General features: G+C 34.8%; 1 protein-coding gene across 9 annotated transcripts in view; it reads left to right on the top strand.

Annotated features, from left to right (window-relative positions):
- PEAK1 (pseudopodium enriched atypical kinase 1) overlaps window positions 1-22,285 on the top strand; it is a 295,209-nt gene that overhangs the window by 85,020 nt on the left and 187,904 nt on the right. For 2 of the 9 annotated variants that reach the window (XM_057489007.1, XM_057489009.1), the window contains exons 3-6: window positions 1,304-1,440; window positions 1,579-1,659; window positions 1,804-1,938; window positions 3,399-3,479. The exons of 4 other annotated variants lie outside the window; for them this stretch is intronic. The gene's annotated coding sequence lies outside the window, so the exon portion shown is untranslated. The remainder of the gene's footprint in view (window positions 1-1,303; window positions 1,441-1,578; window positions 1,660-1,803; window positions 1,939-3,398; window positions 3,480-22,285) is intronic. 3 more of the 9 variants (XM_057489006.1, XM_057489005.1, XM_057489008.1) reach the window with 2 other exon arrangements.

Here is a 22,285-nt window from a genome sequence, read left to right on the forward strand (position 1 = left end):
AGCTCTGGCATAAGTCCTGCCAGATTTGACACAGTAGGTACTCTATAATTGTTGAATTAAATTAATGCATAACAAAGTACATAGGCTTCATAACAAAAGTTGTATTCTAGAGAAGAACTATGTGCTCATATCCATGGTGGGTCTTGTATTTTGGCATAGTTGAAATAAATGTATGTGGGGGCATTTTGCAGGGAAGAGCTAGGTCACAGAGTATCTGTTTGTAAGCTATGTCAAAAGGTTTTGATAGGGAGCTGTTGAAGGATCTTAAGCAGGAGATTAATATAGCTAATATTTTATTTTAAGATGATGATTTTGAGCACAGTATGAGAGTTGTTTTTGAATGGAGAGACCATTCGGAAAACTTTATAGTCAGACAGGCTGTAACTTGAAGAGAGGTAGATGCCAGAGAGGTTTAAGAAGTAGAATCTACAGAACATGATGACTGATTAGATATTTGTTGAAAACAGGATAAGGTGGAGAGAAAGGAGAGAAATCAGGGATGACTCCCATTGGGCAATTAAATGGGGAGGGGGATTGGGGTGTTTATTTCCAGTGCATGTCAGGTATAGAAAGACATTATGGGATATGGGAAGTAGACAGGATTTTGAACTACTTAGTTTAAGATTCCTCTGAGATCTTCAAGACAGATGTGCACATCTGTCTGCCAGTTCTTAGAGAGAGGTGGGAGTTTGAGAGAGATTTTAAAGTTAATAGATTCTTGGGAGTGGTCACAGAAGAAATTGCTTAGGATTGAAGACAAAACCCTTGAGCACATCTAGGTTTAGTGAACAAGTACAGAAAAAGGTGCACCAGGAAGAAGATCAAGAAGGAGAAACCACGTGTCAACAAAGGCTTTTACAGTAATACCCTTGACCTCATTTCTACCTGAGGACCAGATTTTCTTTTCAGCACCCTGTGTTTGGTCTTTGTCCTCTGACCTTTTTGAGCATTCTCTGCCAGGAGAGATTATGAATAAATAATAGTTTTATTTTTGAACCTAGAGACTGCTGGTTCCTTTATATTTCCTCTAAATTCTGCTTGAAAACAGAATACTTTCTTCTTTAGCTCATCTCTCTATAGAAGATATATATAATAGAAGGTATTCTATAATATATATAAAGGAAACCCGTTAACACCTTGGACATTCTGCTTGGAAATTAACTTGGCTAAAAATAACAGTCCAGTACCAACATTTTCTGTTTAACTTACCACAAGTAACAATTTTGCTAAAATTTCTGCTGTTTCATAACAAGGGTCTTCTTTCCTCCAGCTTCTGATAGCATTTTGCTCTTTGCCCTTTAAGGCCTGTGCAGTAGCTGCCTCAGGGCTCCTCAGGTTCCGCAAGCGAGATCTTCAGCACCCTTCCAGCTCGTTCCACCACCCAGTCCCAAAGCCAGTGCCACGTTTTATGTTTTTGTTCTGGCAGCACTACAGTTCCAGGTACCAGTTCTGTTCTAGTAGCGATTGCCATTTAATGAAGTACCTCAATCCTACTTCCAGAATTTGCATTGCTTCTCCTAACCTAGCATTGGAAGTCACTCACTGTCATTTCCACCACATTCTTTTGGTTACAAACAGGTTAAATGCCAGCCTGGATTTAAGGAGGAGGGAATTAGACTCCACGTCTCTGGGGGAGTGGCAAATTTATATCACAAAAAGGTATGGAATGGGGGATCTATTTTTGTGGTATATTTGGAAAATGTAGTAAATTAGTAAATATACTATTAGTAATTTTAGAGGTTAGAGAAAGAAGTAATTTATTTTCCTATCCAAGTTCATGGTTCTTCTGAATTCTGTCCACAGAGCCTATAGCCTCTAGCTTAAGACCTTGGAATAATGTAATGGTGTTACTGGACGTCATACGTCTGTGGACCAGGCAGTGATTTGTTGGTGGGAAGGAGAGTGAGAAGTCAGAGGCTAAAGGGAGGAAGCCATAGGGTAAGTTCCATATATTATACTAGCATTTATTTACCTTTTAAACTAAAGATCCTCTACCTTTTTAGGTAGAGACTTAAATGTGGTTATGTAATGAGAGAAAGATGCTAGTGAAGAGAGAAAGATGGATTTATAGGAAAGATAAAGGGTATTTAAAAGTTCCCGAGAAAGCAGGAGAGAGGGTGTGGTCTTGAGGTCCAAGCATTACCCTTGAGCAGGAGGAAAGGCAGAGGAAAGGCGTTAGGGATGTTTGTGGGTGCGATTCATATGCCAGATCACATGACAAGCTGAAAAAAGATACAGATAGAATAAATTTCAACACAGGAACAAGGCAGGCCCCTGAGAACATTATAGCAGAGGTCCTGGAAATACGAGAAGGTTGGGTATAGGTTGGGGAGGGACAAAGTAGCCAATAGGGAAGAAAAAAGTAACTGCTGATGTGAGTGATTGGATGCAGGAGACATACTTCGCCCAGTTTAGAGTTTTGATTAGTGCCTAAGACCAAACATTCTCCTTAGCATAGATACAAAGAAAAGTGAAATGAGAATAAAATGCAATTGTGTATTTTGACTTATGCTTATTTAAAGTTAACTTTGTCTAAGTGTCTTATTTAGCATATGTAATTAATACTTGGAATGCCTTTGCCACAAAATAACATGAAAGCTGAAGAGCTTCTTTTTCAAGGTTATTTCGGGTTGATGTTAAAAAGCAGGGACTGTGTTTGCTGCTTTCAGACTTGCAGCTGGCTGGAAATTGGCCTCAAAGGGTCCGTGGTTTTCTTTGTCATTAGCCAACAGATGCTTGCTACAGTGTTTTGCTCACTGAGTCTTTATTAAATGTGAGGGCAATGCATCTCTGTACACTCATGAGAAGAGCTGTACAATGTAGTAACTGTTTGTGTCTTAACAAATATTTGCCTTTAGCCACGCATTGATTCTTCACTACATGATTTTTTTTTCAGCCAAGCTGTTATCAACACCTGATTGGCATATCTATCATCAGATTGCTTTGTCTTTCTAGTAAGGTGATCTTGACTTTTGTATATCCACCTTACAGGAGAAAGATATTTTGTTTGTCAGAGAATTAATTCAGATCTTCTTGAAACATTAAAATTTTTTCAATTTCAGGTTGGTACTATATAGCAAAAAAACTTAGGTTTTTAGGCATAGATACTCATTTATTTCTGAATATGGTATGAATTACTAATTCATAATAAATACTTATATATATACATGCATCTTTATGTATATTAATATTTATATACTAGTATATACATATAAGTATTTGTACTATATAGGTTATATATACATTTTACCATAAAATATTTTAAGTAAATGTGTCATATGTAATATGTATTACATATATAATATTGCAAATACATATTCATTTTATTGTGGTAAAATGTCCAAGCTTTCTCCACAGCCCCCATGTCTTCTCAACTGCTGCCCCTGTCTACCCTTCAGGCCCAGGGGTGCACACACCTGCATGAGGACTTGTCTTGGAAACGGGCTTGGCCATTTGAGCTGGCGGTTCTGAGATTCCAGGTAGGTGAAAAGTGGTCTCTGGGTGAGACCCAGTAAAGCACTTCCTTTTGGCCCTTTGTATTGCTCACTACATGGAGAGAGGCCACAAGAGGGCCAAATCCTGTTGCTTTAATCTAAGGGTAGTAGTGACTTTTAATAGCAGTAACCTTTAGTAGTAATCTTTTAATAAAACTACCAAACTTGACTGCCTCCAACTTTATTCTTTCCATTTGTTGTATGGCCAGAAGGATTTCTCTAAAACCAAAACCGTTCATTATCGCATTCCTGCTTGAAATCTTTCAATACTTCACATTTTCATTGGGATATGGTCCAAACCTCTTTAATTGGCTTGTTGAAAATCCTTTGTACCCAGTTCTGGTCATTGCTTACTTTTCATCCTTATTTATTTTCAAGATCTGTTGCTGACATGCCAAATAAGTACCTTTTTTCCACCTACAAAACTTAGCATAGGCTATAGATCTTTATACTCCCCTCTCTTCCTGAACAACCTCTAATAAATATACCAAACTCCTACCAATATTTTAACATCTGAGAAGCCACTCTAAACTTAAACTTCCCCAGGAAGAATTAAGTCCTTTCTCTTCTATATTTCCATTGTGATTTCTATTATATTTATCATATACCATATTTAATGCACTTGTTTCATTATACAATATTTTCATTACTGTAAACCACATCCTCTGCCTCCAGTAGGAGGCGCTAATTTGACCAAGTGTAGTATTTCCAGCACTAAATGCCTGTCACACAATGGGTTCTTCTTGAATGTATATTGAATGAAGACTATAATTAGTGGAGTGCTTTAAGTGTGAGTTGTCCTAAATAGAGGATCATGTTTGTAGTAAACTACATATTGATGTAGTAGTCCAATAATTGATTATGCTGCATAACAGCCAATTATAAATGATCAGTTTCATATTTTAATGTGAAGCAAAATGGGCTACACAAAATTTATCTGTCTTTATTAACTCATAAAATGTTTCAGCATGATTATTCTGAATTATATGGCTCATTTAGAGCTTTGGCTGAGGAAGCTGTAAAGGATCAAGGGTGACCTGTAGTGTTGCTTTGTCACAAGCTGAGCCTTTTTTTTTTATTTAGTTAAATCTCTAATACACCTGTTTATTTACTATTTTTCCTACATAATGAGCATACTATAAATTTAACACTAGGTCTCACAATTGCATCATTATCAAATGTAGTTTTAAATATGCTCAGAAGATAAGCAATGAAAGTACGCAGTGTCTCAATTCACCAGACAGCTTGTTATATTCAGGCTGTGCCCTATTCGATGACAGTCCTTTCTGGGCCCAAGTGAAGTCTTGTGAATTAAGCTAAGCAGTTTATTTAATAGCCTGGGCATCATTCTTTCAAGAGCGCCTGATCTCCACCCAAATTATGTATTTATTCTTCACTCATTCACACAAAAGTAGTGTGAGTGGTTCCTGTTCATTTGTTTATTAATTTAATGGTTCTTTCTGCTCTCACCTGCCCAGCAAAAGTTTTGCCAATTATTAGTTGCAAAACTCAGAAATTACTTTTATGCACATGGCCCTACAATTTCATTTCTTTGAAAGTGGCTTTGAGCAAAGATCTGTTTGGAACCCAGAGAACATGCTCTTACTGTATTTGCACAAATGATCTGAAAACCATCCTCGTGGCTGAGCTTTGACTTCCTGCATTGCTATGCCATGTTCTCTTGTTAAACCTAGAAATCTTCCTCCAAGAATTTGGATTATCAAGGAGAGGTATATTTTCTTAATGACATTCAGACACATGGATTGTAAGTATGTCTGTTATTTAGATGCTTTATAGTTCAGTTAGCTCATCTTCACTCAAATCCTTTTCTTTTAGTTAGTTTTCCAGTCTGTCCCTTCAGCTGTATAATAATGCAATATTAGTGACATAATTATTTTATGAAAGTGAATCATCTTGATTTACAAAAAGGAGCTGATTGACCTAAGGGTTAACTTGAAAATCCTACATGAAAGAAAGGATAACTTAAAGGATTGGTTAAGTAATTTTTAAGAATGTGAACATTATAGTCATTAATGATTGAGACAATGGACTGCTTTATTATGGTAAAATATTCAGCAACTCACTAACCCAGCTGTCCTGTTTCAATAATCTATGAATAAGCAGAATAAAAATAATTCTTGCTACCCTGTTGTAAGCCAATAGCAACTGAGGTCTAAATTTTGGAAATATGTCAAATAACTTGTCTTTGATTTGAGCATTTTTATGTTAAGCTGTTTGATTCTATTAAATACAGAATGGAAACCTTTTTGTCTTTTATAGTATGACTTTAAAAATAATTATTAACTGAATAAAAGGATGTGCTTGCTTGCTAAGGCATATGAGTAAGAAAGATTTTCAGTCTTTGTTTTTAGTGAAGTAGTATTCAGTGTTCTATGTTTTACTCATGGTTTGATCACTAACTAGCTCGCTGACTTGAGTGCCTTAGGTTTTCTCATGAGTCAAATTAACTATCTTGTAGTAAAGAACAGTTGGATCTTATATTGGAAGGTGCTCTCTAAGATGTATACATATTTAAGAATTAAGCAGGGTTTCTGTCCCCTATCTGCCTGGTTTTTAACTTAGAGCTAGTCACTTAAGCTCTCTGAGCTTTTGTTTCTTTAGAGGTAAATGAGGAGTTTGACCTGTATATTCATATTTAGGGGTACAATTTACATTGTGTTCAGCTCTAATGTCCTATAATTTATGGTTATTTTTCAAGTATTTAACATGTACTTGTCCCTACTCTTCTTCATACTGTGCATACCAAATAATAAAACTGTTATTCTATTAATTTTCACCTGTTACATTTCATTTAATCTTCCTGTTAATCTTGTGAGAGTTGGTGGTTTAGCCTCATTTTACTGAAAAGGAAAACTGAGGTTCATGGAGATTGCACAGCCAGTTAGTGTTAAAGGTGAGACTCCAGTCTCTGATGCCAGTGTTCTTTTTTTAATAGCATGGGGCTAAAGTGAAGAAACATTGCTGCATACGTCATCAAGCTTTTGATCTCCGTTGTTTTCCTATCTTTTTTCTCAAAGTGAATAGAGGCTTAACCAAAATGCTTTTGTAGAAAAATATATCTATTCAATAGCAGTAAGCACAGTTCAGCAATTTTAACGTTATATTACCATTACAAAATGTCTTGTTAGCATACAACACGTGCAGTATATCAGGGAATCTTTCATTACTGGAAAATAGTTTGCCCTGCAAATAAGATGAGTTAATTCAGTTTTAATAGGTATTTACAATTTAAAACATAGCATCATTTAATGTTTTAGATGCTTGTAAACTTAAAGCTTTGTTTTATACCTGCTAGCAAATTATACCTGCTAGCGAAGGGAAACAGTGATCTAAGTACTTAACTAAATTTTTTTCCATTTAAAAAATCCTAACTTATTTTGTGATTCTAGGAAGAGCATTAAATACATGGCAAAATTTTCTAAAATTTCTAAAATTTTTCCTCTAGAAAGGTACTGTTTTATAGTATCCATTATTTACATTTAAATGTAAAATAGAAATCTTAATACTATTATCTGAAATAAGTAAGTCAGTCAGGGATTAGAACAAGTACTCCCAGAAGCATTCATTTCTCTCTAGAGAAGTTCATTTATGAGTTCTGTGTTTTAACATCTCTTAGAAGCCTCAGATATTCCGTTGTTCAGGCAGGCCAGCCTGAGATACTGATCTTGCTTAGAACACTGTTGCTTTGGGGTGACTGACAGCACTGGGTCAGCCAGACTCTGATGCTCATTTTTTCTGATTCAGAACCTCTGCCCTGGGGCATTTCTTTTATTATTATTTTTTTTTATTGCAATAAAGTTGATAAACAATATTATATTTGCTTCAAATGTGCAACATAGTGTCACAGTAATTGTATACATGACTAGATGCTTGCTTGCCACAGTAAGTGTAGTTACCCATTTATCATACAAAGATATTACAATATTATTAGTTATATTCTGTATGTTGTACTTCCACTCCTTTGTCTGACTTATTTTACAATTTGCAGTTTGTGCCTCTTTATCCTCTTCACCGCCCACCCCCTTCCTTTGGTAACCGACAGTCTATTGTCTATGTTTGTGGGCCTGTTTCTTTTTTGTTTGTTTTTTAGATGCCATACATAAGTGAAATCATGTGGTATTTGTCTTTTTCTACCTTTTTCAATCAGCATGATACCATCTAGGTTCATCCATTTTTATGGCTGAATAATATTCCATTATGTACATGTATCACATCTTTTATTGATGGGCGTTTGGGTTACTTCCATATCTTTGCTATTGTAAATAATGCTGCAGTGAACATAAGTGTGCATATATCTTTTCAAATTAGTGATTTTGTTTTCTGTGGATAAATTCCCAGAAGTGGAATTGCTGAGTCATATGGTATTTCTATTTTTAGTTTTTTGTGAAACCTCCGTGTTGTTTTCCACAGTGGCTGCACCAATTTACACTCCCACCAACAGTGTAGGAGGCTCCCTTTTCTCCACATCCTCGCCAACACTTGTTGTTTCATGTTTTTTGGATAGTGGCCATTCTGACTTGTGTCTTGGGACATTTCTTAACTCATGTTTCTCTTTTTTCTATTGAATGTTTCCTGGTGGTCACTACTAGTCCAAAAAGTGAGTTCTCATGAATAGCTTATTGGTCATAGTTTTATTTTTAATTTTATCTTCCCAACTGGTGACTTTGAAATGGCTCCTTATCAACTCACTATAAATGAGTGCCCCTCCAACACTCTATTACATGGCTGTATTTTATTTTCTTCTTAGCACCTAATGATTAATTGACAGTTATTTATTTTTTGTTTATCTTCACTGACAGGGACAGTGGTGTTCTGTTTTATTTACTGCTGTAGTCCTAGCACCTAGAACAGGGTCTGCCACAGTAGAAATTTCAGTAAATTTTGTTGACTGACCAAATGAATGCATTTTCTATTGGTTATTTACAAAATTCTTTTTATTTTTTTGACTTTTTCATCTTTTTTTGTTTTGGTATTCAGGAAGGTACAATTAATGTTTTTCCAATTAATGTTTATGTACTTTGACACTTTTCTCTTCCTCCACTGTTCTGTTCCCAGTTGAATTCTTGCAGAGGAAAGTGGAAAAAGCCTTCTAATTTTCAAACTCTTGAGATGTGACTGTTCCATTTTATCTACTACTTGCCAGGTGGGTGTCTGAGTTGGTGCAACCCGGACACAAAAACAATTAACAGGTAGGAAAATTAGCTCCTAACATCTGCTTCAGTCCTGCTTGAGTTGGCTTCTCCCCCAAGGGACTGTCACTGTCAGCCTAGCAAAATGAAATTGCCTTCCCATAAACATTTTTTTCTAGGATTATGGAACAGAAACAAATTCTAGGTTTATAAAATGAGTCAAAATGTGTCAACAGAATAGAACAGAATAATGACCTGCTGCTGCAATCTGAACTCTGTGGCACAGCAGCAACATTTATTTTCAGAAGAGTTGACATGGAAACTGTAGCAGTTTTAGTTCTATTGAAATTATTTTATTATGCCCAAAGGGTAGATTTAATAACTTATTTACTGGTGTCAGTGAGGAAAATGACAATTCTATAAGATATAATTTTTGACCCTCAGAGCTTTGATTTGTGGCATAGTCATTGATCCTTCAATTAACTCAATGGATAGCGACAGGTTTTGGAAAAAATGCAAATTGATTTCCTTTTCCTTTCATTTCCTAACTGTTAATTCATTCAGCAGAGATTACATTTGACCATAGTAGACCTTAACCATTGTTGTATTCCATAACCAATGTATCCATTAAAAAAAAAGGATTTAAATAGGTTTTATATTAATAGTGTGCCATTTCTGGGGTTTATGTTGGCATATGCCTCATTGTTAGCAAACATGGCATTGGTCTGCCTTGATCTTATTTGATAAATTTTTATCTGATGTGATTTCCAATATGAACTAGTTGTGAAATGTTGCTCCCTTTGAAAGTTGCTGTCCAATCAGTACTCCTTTCCTTTCATCCCTTTAGAATCTCTGGCCTTTTATGAAATATTAAGTTTATGTCATTAAATTCTGCTTTAATATTTTGTTACAAAAATTAAGAGGACCGTCTTTTATTTATTTATTTTTTTATTAAGGTATCATTGATATACACTCTTATGAAGGTTTCACATGAAAACAATGTGGTTACTACATTCACCCATATTATCAAGTTCCCTCCATACCCCAATGCAGTCACTGTCCATCAGTGCAGTAAGATGCCACAGAGTCACTACTTGTCTTCTCTGTGTTACACTGTCTTCCCCGTGATCCCCCACACCATGTGTACTAATCATAATACCCCTCAATCCCCTTCTCCCCCCAGCCCCCAACCCCTCCCCACTCACCTTCTCCAATCCCTCTTCTTTGGTAAACGCTAGTCCCTTCTTGGAGTCTGTGAGTCTCCTGCTGTTTTGTTAAGAGGAGCTTCTTGCACAATGACGGTATTAACTTAGTTGTGGGGTGAATGAGATATACCTTTGTTATGCTAATTTGGCAACTCATGGGCTGCCCGCTAGATAACTTCATGATGGGGACTGGTTGGTCACTAGAAACACCAACCACATGATTGGAAGGTTGGGGCTTTGGGCTAGTCTGACCATCTTTGGGAAGATGGTGAAGGTTTGTCATTAAATTTATGTAGCCAGTGATTTAATTAATTATGCTATGTAATGAGGTCCCCTATAAGAACTCTGGACATCAAGTCTCACTGGAGCTTTTTGATTGGTGAACACACTGATGTGCTGGGAGGATAACACAGTGACTCATGGGGGAGAGCATGGAAGCTCTTTGGGGCCTTCCTAGACCTTGCCCTATGCGTATCTTTTATGATAATAAAATTATAATCGTAAGTGTAATGCTTTCCTGAATTCTGCGAGTTGTCCTATCAAATGGGATTATGGGAATCCCTGAATATGTGGCCAGTTGATTAGAAATGCAGGTGGCCTAGGACCCCTGAAGTAAGCACAGTCTTGTTTGCGGTAATGTCCTTTGGCTTGGGTGTCCTGCACCTGCTCTGCGCGGTCAGCACCAGAGCTGGACTGCAGTTCACTCACTTAGTGTTGAGAAAGAATAGTGATACATTTGTTATGATTAATGCACCAATTGCTACATTAAGTCTATAGTTTACATTTGGGTTCACTCTTTATGTTGTATGGTTTTGTGGGTTTTGACAAATTCCTAATGTCAATGGATCTATCATTTAAACAGTATTATGCAGGTTAGTTTTATTGTCCAATAAATCCCCTGTGTTCCACGTGTTCGTTCCTTCTTCTCTTGTCCCCAAACTTCTGCCACCACCACTCATCTTTTTACTCTTGTCTCTGTAGTTGTTGCCTTTTTCAGATTGTCACATAGTTGTAGTTCTATAGTATGCAATCTGTACATACTGGGTTGGCTTCTCTCAATTAGCAATATAGCTTTAAGTTTCCTTTTTGTGGCTTGATTGCTCATTTATTTTTATTGCTGAACAATAGTCCATTATATGGACTTACCACAGTTTATCCATTCACTTGATAAAGGATCCTTCCTTGCCTCCATGTTTAGCAATTATGAATAAATCTGCTATAAACATTCATGTGTAGCTTTTTGTGAGGACATTGGTTTTCAAATCAATTACTGGATCATGTAGTAAAACTAAGTTTAGTTTGTAAGAAACTCTCAAACTGTTTTCCAAAGTGGCTGTACCATTTTGCATCCCCACAAACAATAAATGAGAGTTCCCGTTCCAGTTCCTTGTCAGCATTCGGAATTGTCAGTGTTTTGAATTTTAGCCCTTCTAATAGCTGTGTAGTATGTTATCTTGTTTTAATTTGCAATTCTCTAATGGCATATGATGTTGAGTATCTTTTCATGTTTGTTTTCCATCTGTTATATCTTTTTTGGTTAGGTGTAAGTTCAGCTCTTTCATCCACTTTTTAATCATTTGTTTTTTTTCTTATTGTTGAGTTTAAGAGTGCTTTGCATATTTTGGGATATGTCATTTGCAAATATTTTTTCCCAGTGTGTGGTGTGTCTTTTCATTAACAATGTCTTTTGTAGAGATATATTTTTTATGAGATATGTCATTGGCAAATATTTTCTCTAGTGTGTGGCTTGTCTTTTTATTAGCAATGTCTTTTGCACAGCAGAAGTTTTTAATTTTAATGAAGTTCAGTTTACCCATTTCTTTATTTCTTGGATTATACTTCTGATGTTGAATCAAAAAGTCACCACTAAACCCAAGGTTACCTAGATTTTTTTCCTGTGTGATCTTCTAGAGCTTTTATAGTTTTGTATTGTATATTTAGGTCTGTGATCCATTTTTAATAAATTTTGTGGAAATTTTATTTTACATTTTTAAAAATTATAAAATATTTGAAACATATAGATAAGTATGAAGACTAACATAATGTTCCCATATAAAATACCTACCAAATGGCTTTTTAGAATGTTAACATTTTGCCTTATAAATCTATAGATAAAATTAGTGCAGTTGAGACCCCTGTGAATCCTTCCTGATCTCATCCTTTTCCCCTTCTCAGAAGTAATCAGTTTAATGAATTGGTATTTTTCATATCCATACTTGTTTTTATAGTTTATAGTTACTGTATCATATATATATGTATATAAATATATAGTTGTATATATAATGTGGTATACATTATTATATGTATGTGGCATATCATAATATTTTACAACTTTGGTATGTTATGTATATTAATATATATGTTACATAATATTAATATATGTATATTACATAATATATATTATATGATATACAACACTATATATATTACTTGTATTTCATCAGTTTGCTTATTTCAAAACTCAGCAGTGTTTTTAAGATATAGAAGATTTATTTTTTACCGTAAGGAAAGAATATTTTAATTGAGAACAATTTAATGTTAAATAATTAACTTATTAGCAGCTCTAATCTTTTCTTGGTTACCTATATTAGCATAGAGATTTTGTTCCGATCTGAGGGTTAAATTTCTCACCCCTCAAACATTATATCTTTAAACTTTATTATGAAATGTGGCTTTTTGAGGCTTAGTAAATTGATTATAAAGAGCAGTTTTTTAGTTTGGTGTGTTGGGGGGGGGGGTTAGAATGCTCACATAAGTGAGGGGACATCGTTGATGGGATGCTCCTCCGCTGTTAAGGACGCTTGACAGAAGCCAGAAAGACAATTATTTACAGTGTGCTGCTAGTTGGAGAGCCTACCTTTTATAGATTTCTTTCTGAGGGCTGCTTTTAAGTTGTGGGTTTTCTTTACTATTCAGAATCCGATCTCGAGGTTAAATCAGCAGATCCCTGTAATTCAAAGGGGCGGTAAAGCTGTAGCTTCTCCCTCCACCTTGAGGAAAGTGACTCGATTTGCTTGGGATGGGGAGGGTTGAATCTAATTATTTATGCTGATTATGCAGTAAATTTCATCCAGTAAAAGGAGAAGCTGTCAGATCTTTGTAGAATTTTCTGTGGCTTAAATTAAATCTGCACCACACAGGACTGCAGTCTTTTGAGAAGCTATTCTCATTGTAAACTCTGCTTTGTTAATTGTGCGTGCTAACCTGTCACTGTTGATTTGATTATTGCTCATTTTATATCCTTTGACTTGTGTATAGTTTGAGTTTCATAGCAAAAAAGCTTGAATTTTTACTGTTTTACACATTTAAAAATAATGACCTCTGTCTTCTCCAAAGATAATTTATTACAGCTTCCAGAAAGCTGTATGATAGAACTTCCAATCCAGATTATTTTTCGATATCCTGAAAAATCTCTTATGTTGTAAAGCATCATTAGCAAATTCAGTTGTAACTAAATGAGAACAGATTAATATGAGAAGGGAAGTGATTTTTAGGTCCCTGCTCTTGCTGCTCAGCTCTATTGCATGAAATGCTAAAAATAGTTTGTTCTCCTTGTATCCTTTTCAAGAATGAAATATGTTACAGATTTTGTCTCTTCACCCCTTCTTCTATTAAGACTGTGTTTATATTGGTGCTATACTACTAAAGGGGTACTGATAAATGACTTTTTTCCTATCAAATTTTCTAGAGTTCATTTTTACATGATGCCATGGTTTTAGATGTCATTTTATTCACAAGAATTGGCCCATGGTAAATGTTTAGTAATGTAATCTCTAAGACAAGGGTTTAAACTAAAAACTGAGTTAATGTAGATTCTCTGTGCCACACTATAGTGTGTCTCCTGTTTGGGATTTTATATTAAGGGTCTTTATATGACAGGTGATGTACTCAGATTAATCTCAGGATGTTAAAGACCCATTAATTTCAGACAAGTCATCAAATTCCCAGTTTGTTCAGGTAGTTACTTTAGATTATTGATTATAATCATCAATGATTATTTCTTGACTCTTAAAAATCACTATTTACTGAAATTTTCACCTGGTAAGTCAAATAATTCTGGCTCCTTTTAAAATAATGTCTTAGCATACTTAGAACTCTTTTTGTTTTTAAATAGAGCTCTCATGACTATATTGTCTTGTTACAGTTGAGTTTATTTGGATTTTCTTTACTTTCTCTCCCCTGTCTGTTTTCAGGAGCACAAAATCATGCTTCTCATTGCTGACATGCTGAGGGCTAGGCTTCTCTCTTGATTGGTTATTTTGTTGCCTTTTCCCCACTCATTTCCCTCTCTCCACTCATTTTGCTTCCTCCCATAAGCCCCTACTTAAATTTAGTTAATATGTCTTTAGGTATTTGCATATATTTGAAAAATACATAGTGTTTTCTATGTTTTAAGTTTGTAATTTTCATAAACAGCACTGGACTGTACATCTCGTTTTTTTCTCTATTTTTAAAATTTAGCTTGATTTGATCTTTAAATGACCTATCCTTGTTGCTGTATGTAATTCTGGTGATTGTGTTGTTTGCTTACTCTTATCTGTGCATACTGTGTATTCATCCATCTTATTTATACACCCCCCTAGTGTACCACAAGCAGAGATGAAAAGATAATCTTCATTTTATTTATGCAGATATATACTGACAATGGGGATTAGTGGGTTGTTGGGTGTCCATTATTAAGTTTGCTAAGTACTGTCAAACTGCTCCATAGAATGACTAGACAGTTTATATTCCTTTGGGTTGTGTATGAGGATTCAGACCATTTTCCCTGCAGGCAAATTGGCAACCAAATTGGCCTGAAGAACTGCTTTTATGGACATGGTTAGTGAACTTCCAAATTATTGGTCTGTGAATAAGGTAAAATTTAGGTTACTATCAGTCCTCTGCTCAGAAGGGATTCATAAGTGGAAAAGTTGCCTTAGGTTCTAGTAAAGGTCCCCATAAAGGGAGATTTTTGATGAGAAAATGTTAAGGTGGGCTTTTATTGCCAAATACCTTACCTACCAGCCATGTGAAGTTTAGCTCAGCAAGCGGTAAATGGTCAGATTCTTTGTGCCTAGCATGTTTCTTGTAATACAAAAATGAATGAGACAAACTCTCTGCTCCTGAAGCCCTTTGGTTGAAGTGGGTGCAGTACTTTGTGGTTACCTCTTTTTTCAGGCAACGTCTTTGCTTCATCTCTGAGAAATTGGCTCTGGTCACACAGTTTTTAATGAGAGCCCTCCTCGAGTCACTGTTAGCCCTCCTACCTTGCTTTCTAAAATTAAGGCCCACAGGTACTTGGCCTATTAACTGTGACCATTCAGGATCCCACCAGCCCATCATCACACCTGACCTGGTAGAAGATTCCCTAGAAAGGATGTTGTTGCTATGGCATTTGTAGCCTGAAATGTGATGGTTGGGGTGCGAAGGATGGCATGTTGTTAAGTCTGTTTGAATTAGTAAAATTGAGGTTGGAAAATATTATCTAGAAGTATGGATTAGTTAAATGTAGTAAGAGGCAACATAGTATGTAGTGGCAAGAATACAGATAATAGTGTTGGGCAAAATAGACAAAACACATTATACAGTCTTTACTCATCTAAATTCCCCTTGAAAAGACCAATAGATAAATAGATGGATGGGGAAAAAAACTACATTTGTTGGAAACTAGAGTTGATGTCACTCAGATGCCAGAAAACCCAAAATAATTTTTGTGAGGCAGCATTGTTAATGAATGAAAGAAGTAATTGGAGACTCCCCTCAAAACCTTTCTGATGAGAACTCCTAACGTGGGAAGGCTAAAATCTAGAAAAGTGGTCCTACAAACCACAACACTTAAATTTCTCCCTTGCTTCACAGATCAGAAGTATTGGTACTTTGTGAATAGATCCTGAGTTTGCTGCTAGTACCTGTCTAGAAGGAGCCTGTCCACATAAGTGTCCTAAGTCACTAAGTTCCCAGCTGCCAACATCATTGTCTCAAACTCTGTCCAAGTTGATGGGTCTTCCAACTATCAATTTAGTGAAGTTTTTGTTCTCAAAAAGATTCAGTCCTTAAAAACTGTGAAAGCTTAATATCAGTTATGAAATGGAAACAGTCTGGTGGGATTCTGAAGGAATGACAAATATAGCCATCAAATTAAAATGTACTACAGATACAGTGAGTAGCCAATTAGACACTGCAGAAAGACAAACTTGTGAAATCTTTTCCAAACTATTAAGGCAAAAAATGGGGAAATGAAAATAATTGGAAACTTAGACAAACAGAGGATAGATCAGAAGATAAATGTGAAAATAGTAGGAATTTCAGGGAGAGAGAGTTGGAGCAGATACATTGTTCAGAGAAATAATAGAAGAAAACATTGCTGACCCCAAATTAATACAAAGAGAAATATGAAAATAATGTCCTGCTGGACTTTCCAAATTTGGAGGCATTTCTGCTAGCAACAGTATTAAAGGAACTTACTGATGGATGTGCAGAGAGCCAACCCCTAAATTCTGCTCCCATGAAAGAGCAGATTGCCCTGGGTGCTAGGTGGAAGAGATGCTGATGCTGAGTAAGTCCCACTAAATATCTTCCACTTCTGAGGAACAAGAGCAAGTAGGAGCAAAAAGTAGAAAGCTGGCAAGGAGGGAGACCTTATTCCTGGAGTAAAGGGTAGTTGGGAACAGAATGACTTCATGGTGGAGTATAATCATTAGAAAAGCAAAGATTTATCATTATTCACAAGTGATACGATAATCTGCCTAAAAATCTAAGAAAATTACTACCTAAAAACCTATTTAAATTAGTATTGTTACGTGGTTGTTTACTAAGTATACTGAAATCAGTGATTTTTTTCGATGTTCTAACAATACCTAGTTAGAAACTGTAATGTGAAAAAAAAATCCAATAAATATTCAGAAAGAAGTAAAAAAAAATGCGTAGAAATTATTTTAGGAAAACTTAATTTTACAGCAGAATATAAAGAGACAGGAAGACTCAGTATTATGTAGATTCTTTCCATATCCATGAATTTAATGCAGTTCTCGTCAAAATCCTAACCAACTGTTTTGATTCACATGTGGGGTGGATAGGGGAATTTAACAAATTTTTCTGAAATTGATCTAAAAGAATAAGTTTAAGAGAAGATTTTTGAAGGAATAGAGTTACAAAGTTGGAATTGCACTATCATGTATTAGAATTTTTTTTACAAACCTGTATTAATTAAAACCATATGATAGTGACTAAGCACAGAATAAGTGACAGTCCCAAAAGAGACATATCACTATATGATAATGATGTCACTTCAGTTCACTGGGAGAAAGAATGAATTGCAACAAGTGATGCTTAAAGAAAATGTAGTTAACAAGTGGTGCAGAGAAAACTGGTTTAGAAATTGGAAGACGATCAGATTATAGTCATACTTCACACCTTAAACTAAGATTTCAGATGGATAAGAATGAAATAGTCTTATAATTGGATAGAAGAATGAGGAAATGTATATGTAAATATATGATCAAGTAGAGAACACCTTTCCTATTTTTAACATTTAAGAAAATATTTCTTTTTACACATATATAGTTATTAGAGGGAAAAAATAAGCAAAAATTTTTTCTTTTTGAATTCCACCCAGATACCACCATTTGATAGCATGTTGGTTCTTTTAAATGAAAAATTAAATGAAGAAACCACATATAAACAGTGATTGATTTGGCTGCACAAGTATATAAAATCCCATTAACAGAATTAAAAGACAGATGTCAACTATGAGCAACTATATATGCCACGTGATAAAAATTTAACAACTTTAATGTTAGAAGAGCTCTCATAGGTCAATAAGAAATGAATACCTGAATAGGAAAATGGACAGTCATGAATAGGTAATTTGTCAAGGAAAACATAAAAATAATGAGTAAACATAGGAAAACATTGTCAATCTCATTAAAAATAAGAAAATCAAAGAGTAGGCACTTATTTACAAAAATTGAGATACTTTTTAAATCCATAAGATTGCTAAAGCTTTTTTTATTACCCTGATCCATTAATATAATAGCATGGTTTTATTTTTTTAAACAAATACCTCAGAGTTTGTAAATCCAAGTAAACATTTCCCTCTTCAAATAAATCTACTTGGGAATGGGTGCCAATGTGAAACATGGTGCTTGGACAGAATCACTGTGATTAACTAATAAAATTTATATTTCCCTCAAACTTTTCTATTAAAAATTAAAAAAAATAGAACAAGACAAATGAAATAAGCAAAAAGTATTGCATGGTGACTGTATATTACTTTTTAGGTTCTGGAAAAATATTCAGCTCTTGTGTCTTGGTACAAAAGGACCTAACTACTCATCAGTGAGGACGAATGTAGTCTCGGATCATGAGGGGTGGAATAAATTGATCATGGCCATTCTCTAGAACTACTTAGAAAAATGTGTTAAAAACATTCATTATCTACATCTTTTGACCCAACAATTTTACTTTAAATAATTTATTCTAAAGAAATTATCAGAGCTGTGCAAGAAAACATAATATTCAAGGGTATTTGGTTTATATAAGGATACTCAGGGTTTATATAAAGATATTTATGATATTGATTGGATATACTATAGTATATATGTATAATGGAATGGTATGCTAAAGTTAGGAATGTTTTACCAGGTAATAGTACAAAAGTTGAGTATAAATTTTAGATGTAGTCTGATCCTACTTGCTCATACAGTTACTCAGCCTTCACTCACAAGTACTTAGTGATGACTGAGGCATTGTTCTAGAATCAAGAGATGAGTACTGAGTGCGGAAAAAAGACAAAACAGACCATTTCTTTGCCTTCATGAACTTACAGTCTAGTAAAGAGAGACAGAACATTAAAAAAATAATTTGTCAATTGACAGTAAGAAAAATATTGATGGTAAAGTAGATAGGAAATCCTAAGGGGAGAGGGGGAAGATTGCTATTTTCTATTAGGTGGGTCAGGGAAGTTTCTGAAAAATGACATTTGAATTGAGACCTGAATCTAAGGAGAGACAGCTGTGTTCATATCAGGGGGAAGAGTGTTCCTGGTGGAGGAAATGCAAGGCAGAAGGCTGCAGGTGGGATTGTGTGTGCATCCCAGCAAGGGCAGAGAGGTTAAACACAGTGGGCAAGTAAGCCAGGAAAGTGTAGGAAATAAGATAAGTGGAGGTCGGTGGGAAAATGGAGGGCCATTATAATGGTTTTACGGACTTTGGCCTTTGCTCTGGGAGGAGAAGCCATTATAGGATCTTGAGCAGAGGATTGCAATATGCCTGACATAGAGATTGTTTTGGCTGTTTTGTGTGGAATAGACTGCAGAGGACCAGGAATGGGAGCATAGAGATAAGAGGCTATTATAATAACCCTGTCAAAAGATGATGGTAGCTTGGGTAATGATGAGAAATGGTCTCATTCTGGATTTGTAGCACATATCCACAAACCCTTATTTGAGGAAATATCTAAATATATATATCAACACATAAATAGTTATCTCTGGTGAGAGTGCTGATGATTTCTACTTTCTTCATACCTATCTGTGTTTTTCAAATTTACTATGAAGTATTAATTTTAAGATCAGAAAAAAATTTTAAAGTGACTTCTGCTTTTACTATGTGTTTTTTCCCCCTGATTTCACAGTATTATATGCGTTTAAAAATTTAAGAGTTATGTTTCTTTCCTTTTAGTTTTTGACATTCCCTCTGGTGATTCTGACAGTGAGTGGGCCCAACCCTTAAATTAGAACCAAGATGACTAGTGGAATTGATTGAGGAAAGAAATTTTACCATTTCTCAAGGTAGAAGGGACTATGTTATTTAACCTTTAACCTATCATCCTTGTTTTCCTTTGTGAAGTAAACTTCAGAAAACTGCTTTATTATCTTTGATAAATTTGGTGCTTTAAGAATGCATATTTGCTTAGTTCTGCTTTTCTTATCTCATCACTAATATCGAGTAACTCAGTGATGAAAAAACTGAGCAATAGAGATCAGCAGAATGGTCATGAGTAGGTCATCCTTACTAATGAATGTGAGTTCTGTGACTGATTTCCTGAAAATCATTTGTAGGACTCATTAGAATGTGCTGTGGATTTTCTCCTATGATTTACCTTTCTGATTTGCTTGATTATATCAATATTAGAATACTTAGACCAACTCACTATAACCTAGATGACAGTTGTAGTGGTTCAGAGTGTGCTGGTTGGCAGAGAGGGGAAAAAAAGTCTGACTGGAATAAAGACTTGGCTACAGACAATCTGGGTGTTTGAGTTCTTAACTCAACCCTTGTCCAATAGTAACCCTTGCTTTGACTGGCAGTGTTTAGGCTTCTAACATTACTTAGAAAATGGAGATTCTAGTTTTTTTGCTCTGAGGAGTATTTCTCCAGGTGATTTGAGGAACACATTTGTCAAGATAAAATTTTGTTTTGCTTTGTATTTGGTTTGAAATCATGCTTTACTAGTAAATTGCAGATCTCTAGTGGCACTTGTTTTATAAACAGCAAAATTACTTCATGGCCTGCTGGCTGTACTTTAATTCATTAATAAAAATGAGTATAATTTATTTTTAATAGGAAAAGAGAAACATCTTAGATTCTGAAGATATTTAATATATGAAGAGTTTTTATAGTATAAAAAATGTTCTATATCTCCTATATCTTTCTATACCAACTAAGCAACTTGTGTGGTAAATAAATGTTTTATTATATTTGACTCATTTTTCTTTGTTTGCCTAATTGGAATGTAGATACTCAGTTCAGTTTTACAGTGATCTAAAATGGGTGTTTTTGTTGTTTCCTGAATATTTAAATGAAAATAACTCATTTGCTTCAAAAACAATTATCTTGTCTATAATGTTTATGCTTTCTGAATTTCTTAATTACTTTTCTTGAATTGTGTGTGGCACTGTGGAAAGAAAATAGACTGCCATCAGTCAGACCTGAGTTGAATCCCAGCTCCGTCACTGAATAGCTGTGTAAAAGTTCCTAAAGCCTCAATTTCCTCATCAATAAAACTACCTATATTGGGGATTTGTTATGATATATCTTTAGCATTATGCCAAGTTTATGGTAGGCAGCCAGTAAATATTATTTATTGTATTTCTTTTATTTCATATTTTAAACTTGGCTTGTGTATTGAATAGAACCTTTGTTACAATATAAGATAATTTTTATACAGAGCACTTTTGATGGCAGTAGAAAAAGATTATGAGTTACCAAGTTTGGGCTACATGATATTAGATCTTTAACTCAGGTCTTGCTTTTTTCATTCTTTTAAAAGAAGTTTATTGTATAGTGTATAGTATATTGAAAACATAATTGTGCCAGATACCCTGCAAGATCTTTGTGCTCTCTATGTATTGTTTCTAATTCTCACAGCTGTATAATGTAGATATACTTTTTTTCATTGATGAGGAAACTGAGAATCATACCTGGAAAGCTTTTTAAAAATGTGTATGTAATAGTGGGCCAATCATTATGGACTGAAATCCATATGGAATATTGTAAAGTGATCTTCTGCCATGTTATTGGCCAGTGAAAGTGTCATTATCAGACTAGAGTTTGTCTCCATTGGGACTAAAGAGTAGTGACCATCAAGAAGCTGTGAGGGTGTTGAGGTATTGCTATTAATTGTAAAGCATCCTTGAATGGATGTGAACTGTTACTGTCTGAGGGTTCTTCTTCTCCTCCTCTACTGCCCCCTCCTTTCTCTTCCCCCCTCACTCTCTCTCTTCCTCTCTCCATCCCACTCCCCACCAACTCCTTCTCCCATAATGTCTCTGTTAGTTATTTCTTAAATCTTCACAGTGTGAGTAGTCCCTTAATTTTAATCATTTGTCTTTGGCTTTTGTAATAAGATCGCATTTCCCCCCTTAAAACAGAATCTTTTTCAATGATTATGATTGTATCAAAGGAAAATCTGGCATGTGTTTGGATTTTTTTGAAGTTGTAGTGTTTTAGTTTTTCAGAGTTCATAAAAGAATCCAATAGCAATACTTGGTTTTTCTTTTCTGTTAAACAGGACTATTTAATTATGGTTTTAGTGTATTTTGTTGTTACTGACAAAATATTCCACTAATGTTTAAAATCGATCAGTTGTTAATTGATAAGTTGTCACATATATTTATATACAAGTTATAAAAGGAAACTTGTTTCATAATTATCTACCTCTCATTTACAAGGAATTTGAGTGTTACAGACAGACAGAAAGATGTTTAGAGTATATTACACCCAAGTTTGATTTTTTATTTTATTGGCATAAGAATTTACATTGATTCATTGGGTTCTTTCTTATTTAACTGACTGGTTTCAGTTAAACATACCTTGCCCCAAAGATGATTTACTTAATTTAGAGCAATATTCTGATGAATGAAGGCACTAGTTTAACTTAACATCCAAATATTTGGTTGTATAGTTAATTAAAAAAAATCAGTGTAAACTATTTACCATTTTGTTGGTAATCA

Source organism: Manis pentadactyla, chromosome 11 (assembly GCF_030020395.1).
Source record: "Manis pentadactyla isolate mManPen7 chromosome 11, mManPen7.hap1, whole genome shotgun sequence".
Classification (NCBI taxonomy): Eukaryota; Metazoa; Chordata; class Mammalia; order Pholidota; family Manidae; genus Manis; species Manis pentadactyla.